This window comes from Suricata suricatta, chromosome 3 (assembly GCF_006229205.1).
Source record: "Suricata suricatta isolate VVHF042 chromosome 3, meerkat_22Aug2017_6uvM2_HiC, whole genome shotgun sequence".
Taxonomy (NCBI): domain Eukaryota; kingdom Metazoa; phylum Chordata; class Mammalia; order Carnivora; family Herpestidae; genus Suricata; species Suricata suricatta.
In genome coordinates this window covers 49040634-49063172 of record NC_043702.1, presented here as the reverse complement: position 1 = coordinate 49063172, position 22539 = coordinate 49040634, and the positions used below count along the sequence as shown (strand labels likewise).

At 36.3% G+C, this 22539-nt stretch overlaps 1 pseudogene; it reads right to left on the bottom strand.

Annotated features, from left to right (window-relative positions):
• Positions 1-4117: 4117 nt before the first annotated feature.
• LOC115286983 lies at positions 4118-5986 on the bottom strand (annotated as a pseudogene).
• Between the last annotated feature and the right edge of the window lie 16553 nt (positions 5987-22539).

The window sequence follows — 22539 nt, the reverse complement described above, 5'->3', positions numbered from 1 at the left end:
TGTCTGACTTCGGCTCAGGTCATCATCTCACGGTCATGGGTTCAAGCGCCGCATCAAGCTTTGTGCTGATAGCTCAGAGCCTGGAGCCTTCTTCAAATTCTGTTTCCCTCTCTCAAAAATTAATAAACATTAAAAAATGTTAAAAAAATGAAATAAACAAAGATCTTCTATCAGTGGCATCAGAATCCACATTAAGAATCTTAAGAGGATTAAAAAAATATGTAAAAATAAGAAATAAATATCAGAGCAGAGATCAATGAAATAAGACTCAGAAAAACAATAGAGAAAATCAACAAAATAAGAAGTTGGCTCTCTGAAAAGATCAATAAAATTGATATGCCTTATTTTATTATCAGATACAAAGAGATGTCACGAACTGTGAAGATTCTGATATTTTGCCATTCATACAGTCTATCAGATCAGCCTACCAGCCTATCCTTGGGTCAGGAACAAAAAATTGTATTTATTCATTACTCCAAAAGTAGTGACCACACTACTGGCATTTTTGTACAGGTTCTCTGAGCTCTGATTCCCACAACTCCAGATGCTTTTGATAATTGAGACATATTTCTTTGAGTAGACTGGCTTAGAAAGTACAGAATTAAATTTCCTAGGTATCTACCCAAGAGAAATAAAAAGCATGAGTCCACAGAAAGATCTGTGCACAAATGTCTGTAGCAGAATTATTTATTGTAGCCACAAAGTGGAAACAACTCCAACGTCCATCAACTGATAAATGACTAACAAAATGTGGCAAATCAAAACAATGGAGCCCTATATACAGTAAAGAGGAATGAAATGCTGATACATGCTACAACATATATAAATCTTAAAACTGTTTTCCTATGTGACAGAAACCAGAAAAGGCAAATCTGTAGAGTCACAAAATAGATTAGTGGTTACCTGGGGCTGGGGGTAGGAAAGGGGATTGACATGAAGTCATGGGCATGGACATGAAGTATTTTATTGGAGTGATGAAAATGTTCTAAAACTGGGTTATGATGAAAATTGCACTACTCAGTAAGTTCAAAAAATTCTTGAAATTGTATACTTAAATGCAATGAATTATATGATATATGAATTATACCTCAATAAAGTTGTTTAAAAACAGAGAAAAAAAGAATTGTATGTCTTTCACAGTGGGTCCTCAAACATGTAGTATGTTCTCATCAAGATTATTTATATAGTTATAATATTATCAAATGTTTATCAGTTTTCATTTTTTAGAATTTAACCACTAGGTAAAACATGAGTCTTTTTATTTTAGATACAAATAAAATATAAATGTTCTGAACTTTAATAAAAGTAATCACATAGCTGCCAGATGTTGGGAGAAAAACAGGGGGATGAGAAGTGGAAGGAAGCTAATAATTACTGACATTCTCAGTTTATATTGTGGGGAATTCATTGATAATGTTTGAAGTTGACTGATCAAGATATAAAAGTTTTAGTATTAAACATCGTATAGAAGTGTAATATGTTACAATTGTTACCAAAAGAATACCCAAATGACCCAAATTTAACTTTGAAAAATTAGGAGGGGAGAACAAGTTCTTAGTCTTTCTGACTGTGGAGACATCAGGTAATGTTTGATGTTGATAGGTCAAGGTTTCAAAGTTTGAGCTCCACAGCTATAAATTGATCACCAGAGAAAATAAAACTGAAAATAATTCAAAGTTATTTAAAGGCTACTAATGAACAGGACTTCCAGTAGTAATAGGAAATTCAACCAGAGATTTGATATTAATGTGTACCTTTCTCTCCTGTTTAATTTTTTTACTGTTTATATATTACATAATAAAAACTAAGAGAGACATTAAACTATATTTTTAATATCCTCTTGTAGTTTGTAGCTACAAACTTAACTCAAGTTTAAAAATTAACTTACATCTTTCAAACCAGCTTTTCCTCCAAATTTTCATGTTTCTGTAGGTTGACACTTTTATTTTTATTTCGCTTTTTTAATTTGCATTTTCATTTATTGTTTCAAATTTTCTACAATAATTGTATGTATTTTTAAGTGCAGCAATTTTTTTAAACTCTTGGCTCCTACTTGTCCTTCCCCAGCAGCTATTAGCACCCTCTCAGCACATGGCGCCCTGCCCGTGAACTTTCTCAGGTTGTCTACTGCTTGCCAAATAGACCTAAACTCTTTCTTTTCAGGTTTTTTTTTAAATTTTAAAAATGACTTAAAAATAAATACTTTTATTTATATAGTTGAGACCTGCTGCATATGCATTTTATAGTTTTGCTTACTTAATACAATATGAGCAGCATTTTGCCCATTTCCTGAATATTAAAATGCATACAATTATTATGGAGAATTTGAAATGATACTGGAAAATGCAAAGTAAAAAGTGAAAGTTCCATAATAGGAAACAACCGCTAAAATTAAATTATGATATAAAGGTTTATAAAATCACATACTCCTTTGTCCTTTTAAAATTTTACTATGGACATTTTCCATTCTCTTAACTTTTCTTCAAATTATTCATCTAACTACTGCATAGTATACTATCGTTTGTATATATATATATATATATATATATATATATATATATATATATATATATATATTTGCACATTAGTGATAGTCTGCATCTCTATTTCTTAAGAGCAAATTTGTATAGGAAAAACATTGCTCAAGGATTATAAATCTAGTATAATTTCTTTAATGTTTACTCCAATTTATTTATTCTCTTTCTGCCATACATAAATGTTACAATCTCAGGTCACACTAGTGAATTTTATATATTATATATTTCTTTAAAAATTGTTTACCAATATGATAAGCAAAAAATGTGTTATTGAGATTTCTTGTATTAATTTGGCAGGGGGCGGCTTTGTACCAGTTAATAAATTACTTGCTCCACCTTTTCTCTAATTGGGTTTATAATTTTTATTATTGATTTATAAATGTTATTTACATATTACATTAACCTTTGGCCTATGATGAATAATGCAAATATTTCATTACCTTTTCTGCTGTCATTTAGACCTAACTTTTTTTTTAATGTTTATTTTTAAAAGAGAAAGACAGACAGACAGAGTGTGGGTAAGGGAGGGCAGAGAGAGAAGGAGACACAGAATTTGAAGTCAGCTCCAGGGCCTGAGTGGCCAGCCCAGAGCCCGACGCAGGCCCCAAACTCACTAAGCATGAGATCATGACCTCAACCAAAGTCGGACACATCTGACTGAGCCACCCAGGTCCCCAAGACCTAACTTTTTTTTTTAAGATTTTAAGTAATCTCTACACCCAACGTGGGGCTCAAATTCACAACCCTGAGATCTAGCATCATGAGCTCCACCAACTAAGCCAGCCAGATGCCCCTTTACCTGATTTCATATGTAGTCAAATCTGTCCCTCTCTTCTCTGTGGTTCTGCTATTGCTCTTTTGCCTTAGAAGTTTTTTCTTCCATGTCAATATCCAAATACTTACTGAGTTTGATTTTATTCTAATTGATATAGTTTCATTTTGTTTATTTAGTGCTCTAAATTATGTGGAATTTATTTGTGTTTATATGAAAAGTACACACGTAGCTATTTTTTTCCAAAACTGTTATCCACAGCTCAGAATAATTTATTGACATTTTTCTTCTGCCCTCATTGGTTTGTATTGTGGCCTTTATCAAACAGTATAGTTTTATATATTTAGTATTTGTCCCTGAAGAATCTGTGCTATCTTATTGCTCCATCTGTCCATTATGTAAGTCCCACAGTTTTACTAATATTTTGATGCATTTTAAATTATATTTAATAGCTATTATTTTTCCCAGGCATACATTGTCTGTCAATCTCACACCAATACTTCAATTATTACAACCATTTATAGACAGAAGAAGTGAGTTCAAAGACATTAAGCCCACCAGCTAGTACATGACAGAGTTAGGATTGAAACCTAGATTTGTATAAATCCAAAACCTATACTCTTAAACTCTTAAATAATTACTGTCTTCCTCCTCCCTTCTTCCTCCATTGACTAGAGGGGAATAAGCCTTCTTTTTAAAGCAATCCAGTTTAAAAACAAGTTAAAGAATCAAGAAAGAACATGAGATCTTTCAATAGAGAGTCAGACAGACATATAAAGGAGACCAACTTTGGTCAGGAAGTTCCGCCTCACAGCTTTTCTATTTTAGATATGAGCTGGTCAGAGATTCTGATGAATTCATCATTTCCTTTAGTCTTTTACTCAGCGGTCTTCTCTAGAGACTGGATGCACATCGGCTCTTTCCTCAAGCTCACATAGAACGCCAAGGCCTCGGCTTGGGCCTTGCTCCAGACCTACATGATCTCCTCATTTGGCAGCTTGATTTTCTCTTCTATGTGGCCCTTCAGTGCTTAGTATCTCTGGCCTTACCTTTCAGACCTTACTGTGTAATCCTCAGCACACTTCTGTGGGTCTTCATTCATGCAGTAGCCTTCAATCACCTCCTTGCGTTTTTCCAACCAGTTGAAGAGGACAGAGATAGATTTTTCCATGTAATCCAAGTCTCCAGTAAGTTGATGTTTTTCTTTCAAAACCCTCTGGATTTGGGCTTTGGCAAGTTCCTTCTGTTTCTGAGCCTCTTCCAGCACCTGGTTCAGGATCTCCTCAAACCCATCCAAGGTCTTCCCCATCTCCAGGTTCTTTGCATACAGCTTCTCATACCTGTTCTTCACCAGTAGCTTCGGCTTTTGTATCTTTCCACTGCTGTGTCTAGGTCTCTCTGGTTGTGCTGCAACACATCCATGATGGGCACCACAGGCACCACAAGCTTCCTGGCCCAAGGACACAGGGACCTACCTGAGCTTCAAAGGAATCAAGTTCTGCCAGCTTGGCCTCAGGTGGGCTTCTAGAGGAAGATATGTCTGCCTTGCATGTGCTGCTGCTTTCAGGGGTCATGGGCACTGGTCGTCTCCTGGGTAAAACTTGAGGTACAAGGAATATTTCCTCAAGGCTGACTCCCTAAACGAGGAAGTCCTAAACTCCTTCAGATAACCTCTGCTTAGGTGCCTTCAGCATCAGCAGGGTCTCAGAAGCACTCCTCATTCACGTCCAAAGCAGGCTCTGGCCCTGTTGTAAGCCTGGAACACTGGGTCAGTAGGGGAGGCCATGGGTTCACTGCCCAACTGGTTAGTGGGAACCCACACACCCAAGGAGTCCATGGTTCCCTCTGCATCACCACAGGTTGCCAATTGCTGCATCTAAAAGCTGGCTTGCTGGGAGGGGAGTCCACCATTGCAGACCTGGGGCACAGAGGCTTGCTCCAGGGGCATTCTGGGCGCTGAGCCTCTCCACCACCCACAAATGGGTTGCACTTTGGGTCACCTAGGTTATAGGAATGAGGAAAGGGACCCATGCACATTTCCCCGGGGTATTTTCCTGCCTCGACTCTGGGCTCTTCAAGGAATTTTGAGGCCAGGTCTCTCTCTCAGCTTTCTTAGTCAGGGCGCCCCTTTGCTGACAACATGTCAGAGAAGTCAAATTGTAGCCTTATTTGGCCATTGTCCTCTACTTCTGAGGACTTGAGGAAGTGGCCCTTCCAGAAAAGTGTGACGTGGGGAAGGGAGCAGGTGGCAGGCCAAGGCCATCCCAAAGTCTCTGAGGGGCCCTTCTCCTACTGTGACCTCTGAGACTACCCCCTGTCCTGTGAGAACATCCCAGGAGGGTCTTCTAGGATTTCAGAGATGAATGTAATGCTTTTATCTAAGGAGAAAGAGCCAGACATTGTTCCTGGAAGCGCCCTTTGGTTTTCAAGCCTTCCTGGGATCTGTGGGAGAGCTTCAAGAATCCAGGCCAGCAAAGGAAGCCAAGCCAGGGCTACTGGAAAACCTCTCTTCAAAGCTGGTTTCAGCCACTGTTTGTTTCTGGAGAATCCCGTTGGTTATTTTGGTGTCCACTTCTTTAGTGAACTGTTGGGTCTCTCTCTGGATCCAGATTTGGGGGGAGTTTTCTAACCCAATGGTGTCCTCCAGAGTAAAACAAATCTCAAGTTTGCTGTTCATGCTGGGATTTAAAACCCTATGCTTCTGTGGATCCCACAAACGTGACTGAAAAGCCACCTTCACAGCGTTAGCCGCGTTCTTGGGTGACACATTTTCTTTCTGAGACAGATGAAGAACAGATGATCTTCTGGTAAGTTCCAGTGGTGAAAACAGAAGTCACAGTTTTCTATACTTTCGTCAGCAGTGACAACTGTGTCATTTAACATTTGCAGACCCATTCTGCTGGCCTGCCAAGATGTCACAGAAGCTGGTTTGGGCCATGCTCCTGGAATTCTTTACTACATTGTCTCTCAATTTAGTCCTTCCTTCATATCTTGTCACCAATCCTAAGTGTTTTATATTTTGCTGGTAGGTATTATACCTCTTTATTTTACCATTGGATCTTCTAATCGTTGCTGTTTATTCAAAAATTATCGATATTTTTATAATCCATCCAAATAATTTGTTGGTTTTTATATTAGTTCTTATTTTTTAGTTAATTATCTTGGGGTTTTAGTTAGGTATTCCTGTTAGCTATGAAAAATTATTTTTTGCCTTGCATTTTGCAGCATCTTTTTAAATGCTTATACATTAACTGCTGATATATAATTAATCTCTCAGCTCCTCTTTGTGAGCATTTGGTGGTTTTCAAATCACATGAAAAATCACCTGTTTTTCTCATTAGTAAAATGACTTTTATGTCCTTGAAGCTTATTACTAAGAAGACAACTGTAAGGCCAATTCTCATGTTTGTGTCGCAAACCACTACATTTAGTGCTATGGAGAATGAGTTTCAAATGAATATTTCTTTTCTGCTGTAAAGATACAAGCAATAATTTTCTTCTGTATGTCAGCAATTCACCTTAAAAGAAGCAGAAATTCAGGTCCATTAAAAATGGTAACCTGAGCAGTCAAAAGGAGGGAGTAAAGGACCCTGTACCATAGAGTTCCTCTTCACTGATATTATTATGAGCTAAATGACTGTGTAGTTGTGATTAGAAGACTAACATGCTACTTGCAAAGTTATAATCTGTGCACAAATGGTGGAAACTTGCCACTCCTCATCTGTTGCAGTTTATACCACTGAGAACTTAGTAAATGTAATGTCATAAAAAGAGTCATAATCTTTCCAAAATATTATAAAAGAATCATTTTTTTCCATTTAGGCACACACTGTGAAAACCAACTCACTTTTAAGATAATTTTAGTATGTTCTATTTTCTTATTACATTTTTGGGACAATTTATAGAATATTATAAAATTTTCTTCCATCTCTAAAAGGCTGGTTTTTATAATACTTCCATTGCTTCCTAGATAATTGATACAGGAAATGCTTATTCATTCAATAATGGAAAATGTTGAGTGCCTACTTCATGATAATCATTCATTCAGATAGTAAAGAAAATTGATCAGCAGCAAAGACAGACGAGAATCCTTTATAGGATTTATATTCTAGTGAGGGAGACAGGCAATAGTCAGACTGGAAACTGCTTTGGGGAAAGAATAAAGCAATGTGACAAATTTTATTTTCCAAACATTGGAGTGTATATATATATATATATATATATATATATATATATATATATACACACACACACACACACACACACATATATATGTATATATGTATGTATATATATATACATACATATATACTTATATAGTCTACATATATTTATATACATACCATCCCACATATTCTTATAATGTTATATCAACACTTCTCCTTCAAGAAGCAAGGCCTACATCCCCCCCTTCTCCTGTGAAGCTGGAAAACTTGTAACTGCCCCAGCCCCAGTAGAATTCAGCAGAAGTAGCATCGCCTGCCTTTCCAAGACAATCCAATAGTGATATGGCTTCTGCTGGGCTCTCCCAAGACGTTTCCCTTTGGATCCTTGAACCACACGTGAGAATTCTTGCCACCCTGAAGCCAGCATAGAGAAATAGAAAGGTGATCGAGGAGCCCCAGCTGTTCTAGACCCCGTCTCTTCGAGTCTCCTCAGACCAGCTACCAGACGTGTGAATGAAGGCTGAAATGACTCCTGTCACAGCCAACTGTCTGACTGAGTCTTCATAAAGGACTCTAAGCCAGAAATGCCAAGCTGAACCACTCTCAAATTCCTGACCCACAGAAACAATGATTGATAATAAATGATTCTTGGTGTTTTAAGCAACTGAGTCTGGTTAAAAAAAAAAAAAAGAAGAAGAAGAAGAAGAAGAAGAAGTGTGAGGCGGGGAGAGGCAGAGAGGGAGGGAGGGAGAGAGAAAATCCCAAACAGGCTCCATACTGCCAGCACAGAACCTGACACGGGGCTCAATCTTATGAACTGTGAGATCATGACCTGAGCCAAAATCAGGAGTCAGACACAACCAACTGAGCCACTCAGGTGCCCCATTAGGTAACTAAGTTTTGATGTAATTTTTTACATGGCCATAGCAACTGGGGAAAACAGAGTAAAGGAAAAGAAAAGGATAGCAGGAGACGAGATTTTACATTGATATTCAGGGAAGGCTTCTCTAAGACAGGAACATTTAAGCAGAGAATGAAAATGAAATGAATGAAAAAAAATGGGGAAGCTATCCACATATTTACAAAAGAGAGATTTTCACGCCAAGGAAACAGCAAATAAAAGTACCCTGAGTCTGGAGATACTTGGCATCATATGGGCTACTCAGCAAGGAGGTGTGTTACTGGTGGGAAGGAAAGTAGAGGACACATGGTTGGATAGATGGCAGGAGTCATATCTGTGCAGAACCTACCTTGGGCCCTGGAAAGTTTGGGGATTTTATTCTACGTATATTGAGAAGTTCTTGGAGGATTTTGAACAACAGTCACAGGCTCTGATTTATGTATTAAAAGCACATTTCTGAATTACTTTTTCCCCTGATGTTATCTCTCACTGATTTTGCTCCTCCCACACTGCACTTTTTTTTTCTATTCTTTAAACTTACAGAACTCTTTCCTGATCAGGACCTTTGAGATTCCTGTCCTCTCCTCCAGCACCTTCTTTTCATGTCTTCAATGTGTGCTGCTGCCAGGATCCTTGATATGTCCATCCAATCAAAAATACAAGTCTAAATCAAGTGACACTTCCCAGCACATCACCCTGTATTTATCTGTACGCGGTGTATTGCTCCTTCTGAAACGTAAACCCCATGAAAACAGAGACCATGTCTCCTTTGTTTTGGTTCATCCACAGCATCTAGAATAGCACTTGCAATAAAATCAGAGCTCATCCAATGTTTGTTAAATAAATGTGTGAACAACAATATCTTCCACAGATATTGTGAAGAATAAGAGATACAATTTATGAAAACATATTGGTATGCAGTTCTTCATGATTGGTTAATTTGGGGGGATTTTATATTTTATTTTTTTCTTCCTCAATACTGTTCTACTTCTTTACTAACTTAGCTCCATCCCTATTCATATTTGTTTCATGCAATATAAGAAAAATGGCATCAAATAGTTGGCTCTCTCCAGATGTTCTGCTTTTAATTCAAAATTAATGTAGTAGTTATCCAGACAAGAGAAAATTTTCAATAAATGTGAATAGAGATTTTGCAATCTACATATTCTCTGACAGTATTTTAGGTCTAATAGTCCTCTACTGTGCTGTACAATGTTTGTTAAAGCTGGTTGAATCAAATTTATGTGGATCAGATTTTATAAAACTATTTTTAAAAAGTAGTAAAAAGTAATTCAGTAAAATCAAACATTAACATTATATAAGCTAAAATTTAAGCCTACCATAACAATGAGTTATGGCTAGACCCAACATTCGTGTTTCCAGTCATCTCTACTTCAGTCCTATACCTAAGATAATGTTGAAGTCAATCTACAGTATTAAGAATAGCCAGAGTATCCACACCATTTTTATAGGATCTCATTAGCAAGGTTACTGAACAAAATTAAGTCTCACAAAAGTGGTCTATTTTACTCATGGTAAATTACTGAGTTATCTGGATCAGAAACACATCCCACAACATATTAGAAGCAGAAGCAAATATTTGAGAGCTTTCAAGATTTTGTCTCTCCTTCCCCAAACTGCTAGGCCAAACAGTAGGCTTACATTAGTTTTGTTTTAATTCCCCAGAACAAACGGTAATTTTTAGGGAGGCTCTCCAAGAGTTTCATACCAAAGTTCTGAGAGTTTCTACCACAGAAGGAACATGTTTAGCATAATTTTGATAGGTTTCAAAGCAGTAAAATAAAAACATAATTTTTCTATCTTGACTTAAAGCTATCTATGAGAATATTTGATTCATTATTTGTGAGCTAGAAAAACCCATAACTTTTTTTCATACATCATTGTTCATGCTAATAGTCTTTATTTTGCTACAAAAAAATGAAAGCATTGTGTTACTCCACTATTGAACACATTCTAGACGAAGTAGTGCCAATTTTATCATATAGCATAGCACTGAGAGTTTAACTATAGTTTCAATACAATGGACATTTAGTGACAATGAAATGTATTTTTAATAAGCACATGTGAAAACACCTATCAAGTGATTTGTTGTCTTCATCATCAGTTTTATGTAGATGTGAAATACAAAGTCCCTCAGCTATGTTCAAGAAGCCATTTCCCTCCTTCCAATATGTCACCTCACATTCTAGTGAATCCCTAAAATTATGTTGAGAAGAAAACTTTTTATTGTAGCATTACTTTAAAATATTAACATGCAGATAACTCTTGGAGAAGTAAAACATTAACCTAAAGACCCACAAAAATATAAATTACTGACATCAAATTATTTCTTAAAAAGCCAGAGAGTCACAAGAGGGCATAAGGGCTTTGGTACATGAGGTAGATGAGGAATTCAGAAAAAGAGTGTTATGTTGCAAAGGAATAATTTCTCTTCCTTCAAAACTTTGACAAATTATCAAATTGGCCACACTAATGTATAATACATAATTCTTTATATAAAAAAAAGGGTCTCTGAGTTAACCAAAATTTCTATCTCTTTAAAAATTTTTGAAGTATAGTCAGGGGAGGGGCCAAGATGGCAGAATGGCATGTAAGGTTTTTTTTCATTTCCCATCTCTGAAATCCAGCCAGACCAATACTAAATCATCTTGCACACCTAGAAAACTGATTTGAGGATTAACACAACAATCTACACAACCTGAACCACAGAACTCAGCAGGTACACAGTTTAGAGAGGTGAACTGGAGGAGAGACAAGTCACAGAAGGCAGGGATCTGTTTTTTTCTTGTGCAGAGAGGACAAAAATGGAGGGGGAGGGTGTAGAGTAAGGAAAAAGCCCCTCCCCCCCAAAAGCAGCTAGAGAGAAAGTGGAAAAGTAGAAACAGCTGCAGGGACTGAACAAAAAAGGGAGAAAGGAGAAAGGAAAGAGTTTAAATTCCATTAAGACTCTATAATCAGAGGGGGTGCAGAGTCTGAAACTCTGCAGCTCTATATCTGGCAGTGCTCTGGTGGGAAGAGCAAAACCCCAGGAGCAGAGTGAAGTCTGGGGTCCTCAGGGCACCCATGGAAAGGCCATTCTGCTGGGAGGACATCTGATAGAGACGGTGCAGCCTTTCCGCAGGGAAAGTTCCCAGTGGCCCCAGAGAACAGCCACATTTGGTGATGTCGGGTCAAGGATGTTGAGGGTGAAGCCTGGTGCCAGATGTGTGTTGTGTGAGTTTTCATAAAGCCTGAAACACTGATGCTACAAGATTCCCCAAATTTCTTCTGAGACAGCCTGGCACCCAGACACAGTCTCTGGGCATCAGCAGTAGAGTGGTCTCATGAACGTTCCTGGGGGTGGAATGGCACCCAGCCATTGCTCAGCAAGACCCTGCCCCAAAAGATCTGAGCAGGTCAAAGCCACAGCTCCTCAGAAGTAAGGGGTTGGGAAACACAGCCCCATGTGAGATAAAACTCAGGGTGGAAGTGCCGCCTGGCAGCCTGACGGCTTGATCACTGACAGTGTAGAAACAGGAAGTGGACAGAAACCGAAGACAAAGGATGAGTGCATGATTGGCAGTCATGGAGAGCACAGAGTTCTGATACTGGACACTGGGTAACTGGGTGATGCTATTTTCATCCCTCTTGCGCATGCACATACAAACCTACTTGTACCACGGCAACCCACCCCAGTAAGCTAAGCAGCGCCATCTAGTGGAGAATGGAGTTATTGCACTAAACCCCTCCCAACTGGGCCAACAGCACTCTTGACAAACCCAAGTCTCTTTGCCTAGTTTATAGACGACTATAAAGCAATTCATAGCTTGGCTTCTATGGGAAACCAGATGTAATTTCAATCTCACTTCATTCTGTTCACTGGTCCTTTACTCAATTTTTTTTCTTTCGCCTTTCTTATTCTTGAAAACAGAAATTCTTTTTATCTTCCATTTTTATTAAAAAGATTTTTCTGTAATTTTTTCTACTATATTTTCATTTTTCTATAAAAATTTTAAATTCTATTTTATTTTCACCATTTCATTTTATTCTATTTATTGTATTCATTTTTTTCAAATATTCAAAAGTTTTCTTTTTTGATCCTTTTTTCCTCTTTTTTCTTTTCTTATTCTTCCTTTTATTCTCTAATCTATCAGGCTTCTTTCAACAATGAGACCAAACACCCCTAGGATCTAGCATCCTTTATTTGATTTTTTGTGTTGTTTTTAATTTTTTCATTTTAAATGGTTTTTTTTTTTACTTTATTAAATCCTTTTCTTTCTTCAAAATGACAAAGGAATTAACCCAAAAGAAAACAGGAAGAAATGACAACCAGGGACTTAATCAACACAGATACAAGCAATATGATTGAATCAGACCTTAGAATCATGATAAGAATACCTGCTGGGGTCAAAAATATATTAAAATCCCTTGCTGTGGAGATAAAAGAAGTAAAAGCTAGTCAGGATGAAATAAAAAATGCTATCACGGAGCTGCAATCTCTAGTGGATGCCATGGCACCAAGGATGGATGAGGCAGAGTAGTGAATCAGCAATATAGAGGACAAACTTATGAAGAATAATGAAGCAGAAAAAAAGAGGGAGACTAAGAGAAAAGAGCATGAAATGAAAATTAAAGAACTTAGTGACTCATTAAAAAGGAATAACATCAGAATCATAGGGGTCCCAGAAGATGAAGAGATTAAAAAAGGATAGAAAATGTATGTGAGTTAATCATAGCAAAAAAACTTTTCTAATCTGGGGAAAGACACACACATTAAAATCCAGGAAGCACAGAGGACTCCCATTAGATTCTTAACAAGATACTAGACAAGGAATATCATAGTCAAATTCACAAAATACTCAGCAAGGAAATAATCATGAAAGCAGCAAGGGGAAAAAAATATCCTTAACCTACAAGGGAAGACAGATCAGGCTCACAGCAGACCTAGCAACTGAACCTTGGCAGCCCAGAAAGGAGTTGCAAGATATATTCAATGAGCAGAATTGGAAAAATATGCAGCCAAGAATTCTTTATCTAGCAAGGCTATCATTCAAAATAGAAGGAGAGATATAAAATTTTCCAGACAAACAAAAATTAAAGGAGTCTGTGACCACTATCCAGCCTTGCAAGAAATTTTAAGGGGGAATCTCTGAAGGAAGAAAAGATAGGGGAAAAAACCCAAAACACCAAAAGCAACAAAGACTAGAAAGGACCAGAGAACACTACCAGAAACTCCAACTCTACAAGAAACATAATGGCAATAAATTTATATCTTTCTGTACTCACTCTAAATGTCAGTGGTCTAAATGCTCCAGTCAAAACGCATAGGGTAATAGAATGGATAAGAAAATAAGATTTATTTATGTGCTGTTTACAAGAGACCTATTTTAGAACTAAAGACACCTTCAGATTGAAAATAAGGGGAAGGAGAACCATCTATCATCCTAATCATCATCAAAAGAAAGCCAAAGTAGACATACTTATATCAGACAATTTAGATTTGAAAACAAAGACTGTGACAAGAGATGAAGAAGGTCATTAAATCATAATTGAGGGGTTATCCACCAAGAAGACATGACAATTGTAAACATTTATGCTCCAAATTTGAGAGCACCCAAATATATAAATCAATTAATCACAAACATAAATAAAAGCACTGATAATAATACCATAATAGTAGAAGATTTCAACACACCACTTACAGCAATGAATAAATCATCTAAACAGAAAATCAACAAGAAAACAATGGCTTTGAATGACACACCAGACAGGATGGACAGATACATTAAGAACATTTCATTCTAAAGCAACAGAATACACATTCTTCTCAAGTGCACATGGAACATTCTCCAGAATAGATCACATACTGGGACATAAATCAACCCTCAACAAATACAAAAGGATCAAGATCATACTGTGCATATTTTCAGACAGCAATGCTATGAAACTCGAAATCAACCACAAGAAAAAATTTGGAAAGAAAACAAACACTTGGAGACTAAAGAACATCCTACTAATGAATGAATGGGCTAACCAAGAAGTTAAAGAGGAAATTAAAAAGTAGATGGAAGCCAATGAAAATGATAACACCACAGCCCAAAACTTCTGGGACACAGCAAAGGTGGTCGTAAGAGAGAAGTATATAGCAATCCAGGCTTTCCTAAAGAAGGAAGAAAGGTCTCAGGTACACAACCTAGGCTTACACCTCAAAGAACTGTAAAAAGAACAGCAAATAAAACCCAAAACCAGCAGAAGAGAGGAAATAATAACAATTGGAGCAGAAATTGATGCTATCAAAACCAAAAACAAAAACAAAAAAAACAAAAACAGTAGAACAGATCAATGAAACCAGGAGCTTGTTCCTTGAAAGAATTAACAAAATTGAAAAGCCACAAACCAGTTTGATCAAAAAAAGGAAAGAAAGGAAAAGATCCAAATAAATAAAATCAAAATGAAAGAGGAGAGATCACAACCAACATTGCACAAATACAAATAATAATAAGAGAATATTATGAGTAATTATACACCAATAAAATGGGCATCTGGAAGAAATAGACAAATTCCTAGAAACATATAAACTACAAAAACTGAAACAGGAAGAAATAGAAAATTTGAACAGAGCCATAACCAGTAAAGAAATCAAATTAGTAACCAAATATCTCCCAAAACACAAGAGTCCAGGGCTGGATGGCTTTACAGGGGAATTCTAGCAAACATTTAAAGAAGAGTTAGCATCTATTCTCATGAAGCTGGTCCAAAAAAATAGAAATGGAAGGAAAACTTCCAAACTTTTTCTATGCAGCCAGCATTATCTTGATTCTAAAACCAGACAAAGACCCTGCTAGAATGGAGAACTAGAGACCAATTTCCCTGATGAACATGGATGCAGAAATTCTTAACAAGATACTAGACAATCAGATCCAATAATACATAAAAAGAATTATTCACCACGACCAAATAGGATTTATACCTGGGATGCAGGGCTGATTCAATATCCACAAAATAATCAATGTGATACATCATATCAATAAAAGAAAGGACAAGAACCACATGATCCTTTCAATAGAAGCAGAGACAGCATTTGACAAAATACAGCATCCTTTCTTGATAAAAACCCTCAAGAAAGTTATAATAGAATGATCATACCTCATGATTATAGAAGCTATATCTGAAAGACCCACTGCTAATATCATCCTCAATGGGGAAAAACTGAGAGCTTTCCCCCTAAGGTCAGGAACATGATACGATGCCCACTCTTCTCAGTGTTACTCAACATAGCCTAAGGAATCAGACAACGCAAGGGGAAAAAAGGCATCCAAATCAGCCATGAGGAGGTCAAACTTTCACTATTCACAGATGAAATCATAGTCTGTATGGAAAACCGAAAAGATTCCACCAAAAAAAACCCTGCTAGAACTGATCCATGAATTCAGCAAGGTTACAGGATATAAAATCAGTGCACAGAAATCAGTTGCATTCCTATACACCAATAATGAACCCCAACAGAAAGAGAAATCAAGGGATTGGTCCCATTTACAATTGCACCAAACACCATAAAATACCTAGGAATAAACGTAACCAAAGAGGTGAAAAATCTATACATTGAAAACTATAGAGAGCTTATGAAAGAAATTGAAGAAGATACAAAAAAATGGAAAAAAATATTCCATGCTCCTGTATAGGGAGAACAAACATTGTTAAAATGCTGATAATACCCAAAGCAATCTACATATTCAATGCAATATCAATCAAAATAACACCAGCATTCTTCTAGAGTATATAATCCTAAAATTTGTATGGAACCAGAAAAAAACCCAAATAGCCAAAGCAATCTTGAAAAAGAAAACCGAAACTGGAGGCCTCACAGTCCTGGACATTAAGACATATTATAAAGCTGCAATCATCAAGACAGTATGGTACTTGCACAAAAACAGACACTCAAATCAATGGAATAGAATAGAGCACCCAGAAATGGACCCACAAACATACGGCCAACTAATAATCTTTGACAAAGCAAGAAGGAATATCCAATGGAATAAGGACAGTTTCTTCAGCAAATAGTGCTGGGAAAACTGGAGAGTGACATGCAGAAAAATGAACCTGGACAAGATTTTTTACACCATACACAAAAATAAACTCAAAATGGATGAAAGACATAAAATGTAAGAGAGGAAGCCATCAAAATCCTGAGGAGAAAGCATGCAAAAATCTCCTTGACCTCAGCAACAGCAACTTCTTACTCAACATGTCTCCAAAGGCAAGGGAAACAAAAACAAAAATGAACTACAAGGACCTCATCAAGATAAAAAGCTTCTGCACAGCAAAGGAAATAATCAGCAAAACTAAAAGGCAACTGACAGAATGGGAGAAGATATTTGCAAATGACATATCAGATAAAGGGTTAGTATCCAACCCTTTGTACTCTATAGTACACCCAACTTATCAAACTCAACACCCAAAAAACAAATAATCCAGTGAAGAAATGGGCAAAAGACATGAATAGACACTTTCCCAAAGAAGACATCCAGATGGCTAACAGACACAGGAAAAAATGCATAACATCACTTATCACCAGGGAAATACAAATCAAAAGACAATGAGATGCCACCTCACATCTGTCAGAATGGCTAAAATTAACAACTTAACAACAACAGATGTTGGTGAGGATGCGGAGAAAGATGATCTCTTTTGCACTGCTGGTGGAAATGTAAACTGGTGCAGTAGCTCTGGAAAACAGTATGGAGGTTCCTCAAAAAATTAAAAATAGAATTACAGTATGCCCCAGCAATTGCACTACTAGGTATTTATCCAAAGGATACAGGTGTGATGTTTCAAAGGGGCACATGCACCCCAATATTTATAGCTGCATTATCAACAATAGCCAAGGTATGGAAAGAGCCCAAATGCCCATCGATGGAGGAATGGATAAAGAAGATGTGTTATGCACACACACACACACACACACACACACACACACACACACACGTGCACAAAAAGAATGAAATCTTGCCATTTGCAACTACATGGATGGAACTGGAAGGTATTATGCTAAGAGAAATTAGTCAGAGAAAAGACAAGTATCATATGACTTCACTCATATGAGGACTTTAAGATACAAAACAGATGAACATAAGTGAAGGGAAGCAAAAATAATATAAAAACAAGGAGAGGGACAAATCATAAAAGACTCTTAAATATAGGAACAGGGGGTTGCTGGAAGGGTTGTGGAGGGGGATGGGCTAAATGGGTAAGGGGCATTAAGGAATCTACTTCTGAAATCATTGTTGCACCACATGCTAAACAAAAGTAAATGTTTTTAAAAAGTATATTTAAAAATCAAAGGTAATATTCTTCATATTCAAAAATAATGAAATGAGATCTTGCACAGTTTAACATTTTTTCACATGTACACAGATTTTGTCAAAGTATAAAATTCTTCATCCACTTAAGTAATTTCAACACATACAATGTGCATGTTTATCTATTTATGTTGGTTATAATTCACATTAATAAAAAATATATGACTATATACTTGCTGTACTATGAGTATGTTAATATATATGCACAGGACCTGTGTCCTCCCATAATCTCCATAAAATACTGAATATTCATTATCTAATTACTATTCTTGGTCCATGCAAGAAAACTCAACTGATTTTCTTATTACTATTACCCCAAACCCCTGATATAATTATAGCAATCATCTAATTGATAAAAAGAAGGAAGGGAGATAGGAAAGAAAGGAGGAAAGCCAATTGACCATAATACTGGAAATACAGGAAGAAGATGTATCTCTAACAGGATAAATACCATTCAAAATATATGTAACTTCTAATCTAGACCTACTAAAAGCCATTGCTAACCTCACATGATTTAAATAGACAAGTTAGTTTTATAAAGACTGTAAGAATTTGGCAGACCATAGTGGTAGAGTACAATGAGTGCAAGATTTCTATTCACAGTTACTGTGAATAGAATAGAAATAGCCCTGGGTGGCTCAGTCGGTTAAGCGTCCAGCTTCGGCTCAGGTCATGATCTCACAGTTCATGGGTTCGAGCCCTGCATCAGCTGTCAGCTCAGAGCCTGGAGCCTGCTTCTGATTCTGTGTCTCCCTCTCTCTCTACCCCTCCCCACTTGTGCTCTGTCTCTGTCTCAAAAATAAATAAACAAAAGAAAGTTAAAAAAAAAGAAATAGCTCTTCTCCTTGCTACTGATCTAAACATAAACTCTGTATTTCAGTTTCTGAACATAAAAAGACAAAAGAGGTAAAGATAAGCCTGGATCTATTCTCAGCCTCACCACTTGCCAACTCAGTGACCTTGGGGAAACCATTTCATATTTCTAGATTCCTCAGCTATAAAGTATCACTAATCATAGAACTTCCTTCATTCACTGGGTTGTCATGGAGTTTCAGAGAGATAATACATGTAACTTAGCAGGCTCCTGGGTTGTTAACTGTCATTGCACTATGGAAGTGGGTAAGAAAACTATCCTCCCAACCTAGATTGTTCCTGTGAGGCTCGACATCCAGTAATGTTTATGAAAAACCATTACACATCTAAATTATTTTTTAAAACATTCCAGGCTCACCATTAGATCTGCATTCATACTTATTTAATTAATTTAACTGATAATGGAGTATTGATGCAATGAACATAGAAAAAAACTTTCAGTATTTTGTTACTTTGTCATGAATATTTATAGGCAAATCTGCTTCTGATTTAATTACCTTCACATATTAGAAAGGAAAATATTAATTGAGTTTTAGAATCCCAAATTAACAATTGGAAATGAAGCTTGATATGACCAAAGCAGGAAATGACTGGCTTAAGGTCTGGATATCAAAATTCCTTTTTCAACTAGTAAACCTATCAATTATAAGTCCAAAAAATTAAAGTCAGTTTGAGAGTTGTTTATGTCAGGAATTTAGAAACACTTGCTGAAAATATCTTAACTCAGTTTAATAAATTTATGCAATTATAAAATGTATTACTTTTATTAGATTATTTTAAAATCAGACATGCCTTTTCAAATTAGCTTACCATTTTATAACATCTAAACCTACGTAATTTCAGCAAAAGTATGTAGTTTAGGTTAAAAACCCAACTTTCAGTATTTCAAAATATGTTAACATATAGTCTGTGATTTTTTTTTAAACTATGCTCAATTTAATCAAAAAATAGATCCTTTTTGGTCTTTTATTTGACAGATGTATCTATGTGTGTAAACACTCAACAAAATGCCAAAGTTTCTGCACCAAGTAGATTTACCAAGTAAATTTGGGGTAAAAAAATAATTGGAAATGTATGAAATATCTAATATTCTGTACGAATTAAACTTTTTTGTGAGATCAGTGTAAATGCTACTTATATAATGTTTGCCATGTACTCTCTCAACCAGAATCATATTAGCTGGTGCTTCCACATATTTCTTTAATAAATATTTGCTGAGGGCCTTGCTGGTTAGTTGCTGGATGGAATGAATTGATAGTTCAAATACTAACCCTGATAAAGCTTTGGTGTCAGAAAAGAGAGACTAAATATAGTTGATTTATTGTATGCCAGTATTTTTTATTTTATAACTTGTCTGTTTATAACGATGGCCTCATTAAAAGACTGTTAAGATAATATATACATTGTTACTATCTGTTAACTAGAATATTTGATTTGTCAGTTTTATTCGATCATTTTGCTCAAACAGAATAAACTAAATTATATATAAATCTGATATACTCTAAGTATTGTCTTGATTATTTTATTATGTGACTTTTTAGTATGTAAGATTTTTATGAATCTCATTTTTATCCTGTATAGCATATTCTGTCATTCTATTAGGCAATAAAATACTAATACCTATTTTGGGAATAGAAATCTCTCAGCTTCATGACATATCTTTAGAATTTCCACACCATGGATTTATGTCAATGGATGATAAATCTTTGGTTCTTGAGGATGTCTAGTGTATAAAAGCCAATCGTCAAGATAATAAGTTGGATGTTTCTCAATTTTCACATTTGTTTTGAATTCTCTGCCAAAGTCATATATTTATCTTTTAGGAGAAATCATGCTAATGAAAATAAGCATATGTCTCCAGATTTAAAAGCTAGAACTTACAGGGCAATGATAAAGGAAATCAGAGGGTGAGTAGATTTGTGAGAATTATCACTGATGTGCATTACTTCCATATCTCTTTTTCCCTTTGGCCTTTGTGGGAATCTGGTTTTGTGAGTGTGCTCTGAGTAAGTCTGTTCAAGGCAGCCTTTCCTTGAGTTAAAAATCCCAGGAAGCAGTAAGCATTAGGGAGGATAGCCAGGGTATCCTTCTTAACTTGACAGTGTGAATATTGATGACCACTTCATTCATACTAAACTGCATATGAAGTATTGAGAGCATAAGTAGTGTAGAAATTAAAATATTGGTAAGATTATAGAAAATAAAGTCTATTTTTCTTTAATTTGTTTACATTTTCCAAAAATCATCCAGAAAATTAAATAGAACATACAGATTAGTATGGCTAATTCCATTGGCACACTAATCTAACTGTAAAGTTAGTTTCTAATATATCACTAAACATTGTAGTGAGCCACTACACCTTGCTCTTATAGCTAAATCTCACTATAAAAATCAGATTATAAGATTCTAGAGGTCAGAGCTTTCTTTTGGGTAGTTCATCCTCAGGATGTAAAAGTAAGACTTACACTTTTATACATCAAGCTACGAAAAGAAGAGGGAATGCCTTCATTGTGGATGATGGAGTGGCTTTGGGAGGGGTAGGAAGGTGGGGGATATTTATTATCTTTTGTTTTGATTTCTTTTGTTCACAACATGAAAATTTTACTTGAATCAAAGACACGTAGGGGTCCCTGGGTGGCTCGGTCAGTTAAGCATCAGACTTCAGCTCAGGTCATGATCTCAGGGTGTGTGGATTCCAGCCCCACATTGGGCTCTCTGGTGTCAGCACAGAGCCCACTTTGGATACTCTCTCTGCCCTTTCCCCCAGGTGCACACACACACACTCTCTCCCTCCTTCTCTCCCTCTCAAAAATAAAAATTAAACATTAAAAAAGCATGTAATTTGTGATTTTTAATTGGTAATTTTTAAAAAGTGTAAACATCTTTCAGAAATAGTTTATGTTTTCGTTAAAAAAAAAGTAGATGTTTCAATTTATCTTTCAGGGCCAGTCTACATTAAAGTCAAAACTCCTAAGAAATTCTATGAATTACAGTATGAGATTTGTGACTTTTCTGAAATCTTCCTAATAGAGTTTATTTTTAATAGGATGTAGACTAAAATGATATAGCAATTGAGCAGAGCATTGTGAAGCACCATATGTGCTTCTAAACTGAGAGGATGATACACACGCGTCCTGCCAACTGCTCCTCTCTGTCTTTCCTTCCCCACCTGCCAGTCTCCCAGCACATCCTGGATTCTGTCATGATATTGAGTGTCTTTGATATAAATTATTTAAGTGGGGGTTTCTGTGACTCTCAATGAACATTTTTATCATGAAAAACAGAAAATAAAAAGAGCTCTAACTTTATTAAAAATCAGTGAGCTTTTTCAACTTATAGGACTATCAATGTATAAACTTTTCCAGATGGGGATAAAAGGTAACAAACAATTATCTGACCACAATTAGAGACCAGGGCTAGATGATGAACAGAGCAAATTGCTCAAAGCAGCAGCTGGACTAGCCCTAACAGGCATGTGTGTGTGTGTGTGAGAGAGAGAGAGAGAGAGAGAGAGAGAGAGAGAGACAGAATGAATTGAAGCACAACACAGTTGTCTGGTTTCTCTCCTCTGTTTATGGGCAAGTATTAAGCATACTCTCTTCTATAAGAAAATAAAGGCTTCCTTTTTCTGTTTATGCTTCCTTCTGCTGTCTACATTTATCCTTCAGTCTAGATGCATTTAAGTCATAAGAAAAATTTTAAAAAATAATCACAAAACCATGAGATTGAGGACATACCACCAACTCAAAAGATTAAACATCTGTGGCACCTGTTCTGGTGGCAAGAAATCAAAATCAACCTAAGTTAACATAATGCAGTGAGGGAAGGAATTGTTTCATATAACTTCCTATTCGCCTTTCCAGTCCCTCCTCCTTCCTCTTGCATAAATGGGAAGAATATCCATTAAAATTCTGCATACATAGTATTTATT